The sequence below is a fragment of the Styela clava genome, chromosome 9 (assembly GCF_964204865.1).
Source record: "Styela clava chromosome 9, kaStyClav1.hap1.2, whole genome shotgun sequence".
In the NCBI taxonomy this organism is placed as follows: Eukaryota; Metazoa; Chordata; class Ascidiacea; order Stolidobranchia; family Styelidae; genus Styela; species Styela clava.
In genome coordinates this window covers 4,421,783-4,430,175 of record NC_135258.1, presented here as the reverse complement: position 1 = coordinate 4,430,175, position 8,393 = coordinate 4,421,783, and the positions used below count along the sequence as shown (strand labels likewise).

At 38.5% G+C, this 8,393-nt stretch overlaps 1 pseudogene; it reads left to right on the top strand.

Annotated features, from left to right (window-relative positions):
- Positions 1-585: 585 nt before the first annotated feature.
- On the top strand, positions 586-2,391 carry LOC144427242 (general transcription factor II-I repeat domain-containing protein 2A pseudogene; annotated as a pseudogene).
- The last annotated feature ends 6,002 nt before the right edge of the window (positions 2,392-8,393 follow it).

Here is an 8,393-nt window from a genome sequence, read left to right as displayed (position 1 = left end):
TAATATACCTACATGTTTGTACTTAAACTTGTGATATACCTTGAAAATTTCTCCCTATATCAGGCCTGGGCAAGCTCCGGCCCGCGGGCCGCATCCGGCCCGCGGCAACGTTTCATCCGGCCCGCGAGCAGATTTCTAAATTAAGACACTTACATTTTTCATTTACATATAAAATATACTTTGAGGGCAAATTTCATTAATGTAATAGAAATAAGCGTTTTGTTGGCTTTGTGTATTTTAGATTAGACCATGGCATAGTACCAACTGCTATCTGTAGTCATCTTTGTCGCAACGATCAGCGCTTGTTTTTGCACGTGATTACTGAACAGCAGAGTAATCGAAGCGAGAATTTTGCGCGCGTAATTTCGATGAGTCGCGTTTTGATTCGTGTCCCAAATAAGAAGGATACAGTTAGGCTAGTCAGCTCTGCGCTACTCAGCGTTTCAAATATTGTAGAAGTAGTGGTATGTAGATAAATTGTTGAATTGCGCCCAGCTTTATTTTATTCTTTGTTTATCCTTTTATTTATGTAACTTGAACTGTAGCGTCAATTCTAAACCTGTGCTAGATCTACAAAGTTGCAAAATGTCAGCCGAAAACAAGAAAAGAAAAGTTGACACAGAATGCAGAATTTTTAACAAAAGTTGGACAGCGAAGTATTTATTCACAGAAGTCGATGGGATAGCTGTTTGTCTGGTTTGCAAGGAGAAGGTCGCGGTTATTAAGGTTTTTAATTTAAAAAGGCATTTTGAGACAAAACATGCAAAAAAATACAAAAATCTAAGTAATAATGAAATGGCGCAAACAGCGGAGACTATGGTAGCAAAGCTCGAAAAACAGCAAAGTTTTTTCACACGACTCCATGCATCTAATGATGCAGCTGTCATGGCCAGTTTCGTAATAGCTCACAAAATCGCTCAAAACAGCAAACCATTTTCTGAAGGGGAGTTCGTCAAAGAATGTTTAGTAGAGACGGCAGCAATTGTTTGTCCTGATAAAACAGATGCTTTTAAACAAGTTCCGCTATCGAGAAGAACTGTCACCAGAAGGGTTGAGTGTATCGCAGGAGATTTAAGAGATCAGTTGCTACATTATGTCAAATAATTTGACTTCTTCACTTTAGCGTTAGACGAGAGTTGTGATGTACGCGACACTGCTCAGTTGCTTATTTTCGTTCGTGGAATTACTTGTGATTTCAAAATTACTGAAGAAATAGCTGCTATAAGACCAATGAAAGGAACAACAACAGGTGCAGATATTTTTAGCGAGGTAGATACATCCATGGATAAGTTGGGACTTAAATGGGAAAAATTGGCGGGAGTGACGACAGATGGGTGCCCAAATCTTACAGGAAAAAATGTGGGATTGTTGAAGCGCATGAAAGACAGAGTTAATGAAATTGACCCAAAGCTGCAGTTAGTGTTTTTACATTGTATCATACATCAACAGGTATTGTGCAAGTCAGTGCTAAAAATAAGCCATGTCACTGATGTTGTTACAAAACTAGTTAACTTCATCAGGTCTCGAGCACTAAATCACAGACAGTTTATTTCCCTGTTGGAAGAGCAAGAAAATGAGCACACTGACATAGGATATCATACAACTGTGAGATGGCTCAGTTTAGGCAAAATACTGAAGCGAGTTTGGGACTTGCAGCAGGAGATTCGAGAATTCTGTCAAACAAAGAACAAGGATATTCCGCAGCTTTCAGATAAGAAATGGTTATCTGATTTTGCTTTTGTTGTTGATGTCACTGCTCTATTGAATGAGTTGAATTGCAAACTCCAAAGTAAAAAACTGTTTGTGCATAATATGCACAGCTTGGTAAAATCGTTCATAACGAAATTGCAGTTTCTTTCACGCCAATTACAGAACAATAATCTCGCTCATTTTCCCACACTCAACACAGCTACCACATCTGCAAATGATTTTCAAAAGTACTCTACAATGCTAGATGCACTGCATGCTGAATTTTTAAGACGATTTGAAGATTTCCGATTAATTGAAAATAAAATGAGTATGGTCTCTTCTCCTTTCACCAGTAACGTGGAAAACATACCATCTGATGCACAACTCGAGCTTATTGATTTGCAGTGTGACACTTTACTTCAGGAAAAATTTAAATCATCTGAAATTCTGGATTTTTATTCCTCTCTAAATAAAAAAAGTTTTCCCAACATAAGGAGACATGCTCAAAAGATGCTAGTTCTTTTCGGATCCACTTATATTTGCGAGCAAACCTTCTCAGTAATGAATTTTACCAAATCGAAATTTCGGTCGTCTCTCACCGATGAACATCTTTCTGATTTGCTGAGAATATCTACGTCTGCCATTGAACCCGACATTCAAGGACTTGTTAAGGCGCAGCAGAGCATACACACGTCTCATTAAAAATAACAATTGTATTAGATTTTGTTTCATTCAATTGTGTAATAAAATACAATAAAAAACGCAATGTGGGTTGACTCAAATTAGTCCGGCCCGCCACTGCATTTTGATTTGCAATGTGGCCCTCGAGCAAAAATAATTGCCCAGCCCTGCCCTATATCGTACTCAACTATTTAAAATTTTTCACTTTTAAAATTTATAAACCATAAATTATCTAACCCCCTGCCGCTCATAGGTGGACCACTGATATTTTATTTAGTAATTTTAGCGTAGTTATTCACATGCACATCGTTACTGCAATTGCAGAATTAAACTAAAGCTCACATAAACCATATCAGGCATAATGAAAATTAAGTTATACAACTATTTTTTTGGAAACAGAACGTAAAACTAACAAATAGCACGCAAAACTATAAAAACGAGGCAATGTTTACAACCCTGCTTGAACATCTGTCTGAACAGCTGCAGAAAGTGCAATTATTTCTTATTGGGCATGGTTATGGGTCAATGTAACAAACAAGGAAATCGATGCTCCAGGAAATCCTAATGTTAAATAGCCAAGTACAGGTAATAGGCTATTGCTCAGTTGTTACACACTAAATATTGTATTTCATATGATTCTAATAATAGACACTAGAATAGATTTGAAAAACGCCAAAAAGCCAAACGTAAATTCTGACGCCAAACGCGTTTGAAAAAAGCCAAAAATGGCAAATTTGGCGTTAAAAAAGCCAATATGGCAACCCTGAACACCACCATCTCAGAATTAATACTAGAAAATGGTACCACAGTTTCTGATCCAGTTCAAGTGGCCACCGAATTTAATAAATACTTCTCAACCATAGGGAAGAAACTTGCAGATAAAATCGCACGTTGCTCAAAACCATGTACCGAATTTCTAGGTGTACCTTCGCAGAACTCTTTCTTCAATGTTCCTTCCTGAAAGGGAAAGGTAGAAAAAATGAAAATCAAGTACACTGAAAATCACTACTAAAATTGGTCAACTAATCACAACGATACTTACATTAGTGAATCTTATAGAAGGCGGGTTGGTCATGTCTCTCCTTGCCGCTTTCGTAATGATCCCACATGCCGTGTATGGATTTTCCAACCCGCGCTTCAAAACTGCCCTGTTGAGAAGGACGCGGGGCCGTTCGTTTGGTCTAGGTTCGTGGGTATGATCCAAACCATTTCTACTAAAATCATCTTCTGTTTGGTATACCTTGGCCGGGCATATATTTCCTTTCCTCCGCACCGAACACCGCCAGGTAACTGTAGATAGAAAAGATTAATTAGAAACATTGCAATTGTTTGTTGTAGTAATATGAGTTTCACTATAACTCACCACTTCCATTGATATTAGTGCGAAGAACCGTATAGGAGTAACCGTGCCTCTGATACAGCTTGGGGTGTTTTCTTTGACTCAGGTCCCCTTCCACTACGAAGGTCGTCTCGGCAATTTCGCTGGATATGTCCCTGGGAACAGAAGCCTCTATGGATGACTCCACCACCCCTGAACATCCGACGGGAAATGTAAAAATTTCCTCTGTCTGTAAAAAAGAGCAACAAGTTAGACATATAGGCTAGGTGCGAAACACTAGGGATCTAAATGAGTAATGAGAGAGCATATTTACCATAGGTATTGGACTAATCTCAGAGCATTCAGAGTAATCAACGAGTCGTGGAATGTCCGTCGGCGGGGCCAGATATATCGTGGAATCATTCCGCTGTTGTTGTTGATGATCTTCGGCCTGCAAAGAAACAAGAGCATTATAACTTTTTGACTTTTATACTTATATATAAAATAGATATATACTATATCTTCCATACTTACCTTTGTGTAGCAGTCTAGGCATTTCCAGTCAAAAGTGACGTCTCGACTTTTCAGTAATCTATATTGCGGCCTGGACATTCCTACTGTAGTTCCATTGAAACATTTTCGGTGAACACAAATGTTCCACCGAACACAAATGTCGCAGATCAGGGTTATCTTTTACCCTTTATCTCCGAACTCACACCTATATTATCTGCGTTTTATCTTATTGATACGAACGTAAGATAAGGGATATTAGAAAAAGATTTGTACTACGATTGAAAAACAAGAGAGCTATATGGACACGTAGAGTCACTTAATTTTGATGACGTCATAGCGAAAAAAAAGCCTTCCACTGAAAATGTCAAAGCAATTGGTCCAATATTCGAAGAGAAAAGCGAGAATATAAAGAATAATTATAAAGAATAAAGACATGGCGAGTTAGCCCTCTCTCTTTCTCGAACTGGCGATGTCGATCGTCAATTATAAAGAATAAAGACATGGCGAGTTAGCCCTCTCTCTCTCTCGAAATGGCGATGTCGATCGTCAATTATAAAGAATAAAGACATGGCGAGTTACCCTCTCTCTCTCTCTCGAAATCGCGATGTCGATGGTCAATTATAAAGAATAAAGACATGGCGAGTTAGCCCTCTCTCTCGAAATGGCGATGTCGATCGTCAATTATAAAGAATAAAGACATGGCGAGTTACCCTCTCTCGAACTCGCGATGTCGATGGTCAATTATAAAGAATAAAGACATGACGAGTTAGCCCTCTCTCTCTCTCGAAATGGCGATGTCGATCGTCAATTATAAAGAATAAAGACATGGCGAGTTAGCCCTCTCTCTCTCTCGAAGTGGCAATGTCGATCGTCAATTATAAAGAATAAAGACATGGCGAGTTAGCCCTCTCTCTCTCTCGAACTCGCGATGTCGATCGTCAATTATAAAGAATAAAGACATGGCGAGTTAGCCCTCTCTCTCTCTCGATGTCGATCGTCAATTATAAAGAAAATAAACATGGCGAGTTAGCTCTCTCTCTCCCTCTCTGCTCGCAATCAACGGCTGTTAGAATAAAATGAGACTGCCGGTAGCAAAATAGAACTTTTGATATATTTAGCGTTGTTGTTGATTCAGTGCTCATACAATCAATTAATATGATGATATATTTAGCATGCTTAGATGAAAATGATAAGTTGAGACATCCTTTGCGCGTCGAGTACCGTACGGTACCGGTATGCCTTCCGACATATAAGCACGTTTTCTTGTCACTTTGTTACCATTTGCACAGTAGGTATTGTAACCAAACACATTTAATTTAATATATTTATTCTTACTATTGAAGTTGTTAGTATAAACAGAAACCTTTCCATCTCCCATTACAAGCAGAGCCTCCACACAGTTGCAGGCTAACCCGTTAACCGCCGTCGCATGGCGAGTGGTCCATGGCGAGTTAGCCTCCACCCGTTGTAAAAGGCCTCCTACGTGATATAAACCGGTACCGGTACCGTAGCGAGAGAGAGAGAGCGATTTATTGATAGGCTACCGGTATGTCAACCAAAACAATTATAAATATGAAACATCGGTACCGGTATTGTTTTCAAACGCAAATACAGTACACAACTACGGTACAGCTAGGCTTACGACTTTTCGGAGACAAGTCTTTTAGGATAAGTCTTTCAAGAGTTCAAAGGTTGACTTTGGAAAAGCTAAAAATTCTTCGACGGTCGAAAAACCATAAGGGTTCAATCATGGTTACCTCATAATGATAGTTATTCGACTCTTTCGTTCCGGCCGACTGACGCTGTACGATGACAACTTTTTTTGTTTCACGCGTAATGCTTGGTGGTATGAAATGTTGACATTTATATCTAGGTTTGGTTTTATGTTTTCGATTCAGGGCGAGTAAAGAGGAGCGGTGCGGTAAATTTTGGTGTTGGACGCAAAGTACAAGCTATTTTCCTGTCAGAATATCTTCATCCCTCTATTTTCTGCCGACCTGCGTTTACAGATGAATTCTATCACAATCAGATAAGTGCATTAATTTTTTTAACATTTACGGTTAATGACACTTTTACGAACAGAAATTGGCTTTTTGTCATTTTTTCAGTTTTTCCTGGAGGGCAATCTAGGATGTTCAGGCTGCAATATTGAAGCTAAGAGTATTATAGACTTCCTATATCTGTATATTTTATCTTCGAAAAGGTATGATGTCTGTGCATGGTTTTCTTGCATGACTCACTGTCGTAAATTAGTACCATACTTGGATTGCACGGATGGTCTGCTCACTAACACTCTATTTACTATACAGCCAAATGCATGCATGTGGCTAAACCTTGAATGTAAAATCACTCTGCTCTGCATGAATTACACTGCATGATTCTATGATCTGTATTTCTATTTCAGTATTTGAAAAATTAATCTTTATTTTCTTGCATGTCAGATTTTTTTAGTGTTGCATGATTATCCAGAATCTTCATTCCATTTTTCACTTTCCTATTTGCTTTTTATGTTGACCCCAAAACCAAAATGAACCAAATTCTGAAATTACTGATAAAACCAGATATTTACTGTAATCATATATTAAATATGCCTGCTACACATTGCTCTGTTCCGGGGTGTTTCTGGTCAAGGAAAAAAAAGAATGTCGAAAATAGAGCTTTGTTCTCTATTTTGCGTCCAGAGTTCGCCAAAAGTCAGGAAGAATGCAGACATCGGCAGGACTTGACAAATTTTATTTTGTCACTCCGTGATTTTACTCGGGGTGATAGAATTAAACAAATGCTTCACAAAGAATCGTAGGTAACCTAGTCATATTACAGTATTAATTATTTATATATGAAGTTCCGTTCTCATAGAATAAATTAGTATAAAAAATTGTTTGAATGACTATTTCAGCGCTGCTATTTGTGAATCCCACTTTCGTAAAGAAGATATTTTATTCGAAGGCAGACCTAGATTGAGGTTAGGTAGGGTTACCATATTTTTGTGACTTCAAATCGGGACGCCTCGAAAGACAACGAGTCCTTAACTGTGATGTTATAACTTCACATTTTCCGATTTTACTACATAGGCCTCATTTAAAGCTGTCTTTATTGACCATACTGTTATCGAAGTTTCATGTGCATATTCTCTGTCCAAATATCGGGTTCAGTTCGAAAAATAGGAAGGAATTAACGATACCGGTACAAATAATTCGAATTTAGACTAATTAGTATTGGTTTTACATGCGATACGTCTGCCATCAATTGGAATCAGCGGGAAACGAACGCATTCACCTTCAGTAAGTAGGCTAGCGCTGCGCTACACAGAAACAACAGTAACGAGAACATATTTGTGTATTATGCTGGAAAAGCGGGACTTTTGGCTGACTTATCGGGACGGCGGGACAAAACGCTGAAAAGCGGGACTGTCCCGCCTAAAGCGGGACGTATGGTAAGCCTAAGGTTAGGTGCCAGACCCATTCTTAATTTTCCTAAGAAAAAACATTCAACAATACCTCGTAAGTAGGCTTACCATACGTCCCGGTTTAGCCGGGACAGTCCCGGTTTTAGCATGTTTTTCCGCCGTCCCAGCGATGGACTTAAATGTCCCGATTTTGCAGTATGACAGTAACAATTTTTCCATTTGATATCATTACAAAATTTTGTTTTTAACGGAGGCAGCTTATTTACCCTGATTTGCGTCTCATTTCACTAACTAGTTCAGATAGAGAGAAAAATTGTTATGTCATAGTTGTGATTTGAAGTATGAACCGCGCGTTAATTTAACACCCAGCTGTACTGTCGTTGTATCATTAAAATGACGGAAACAAAGTGCAAGTTTTATAATGAGTTGAACGATTTCCAATGTTACAAGCAAAGACCAATAGAGAATAGTTTAATAGGATTGACAGCTCATTTTGATGCCCGTAATCTACCCACGATGGTATGGAAAACCTTTAAACTATTACTAAGCTTTGGAATCGAACCAAGGTTGGCTTGCCCAATCCGCGCCGTCCCGGTTTTTTGTTTCAAAAATATGGTAAGCCTACTCGTAAGGCACCAAAGAAAAGGCTGTTTGTAAAAAAGCCAAAGTATATGTCGTTGAAACACATGTGAAAGTCCTGTGAAACGCTGCCATCAAACATAAAAGGTTTCAGAAAATTCTAAAATATTGTTTTATTGTATATGAGTTCTACATCTATAAACTAAG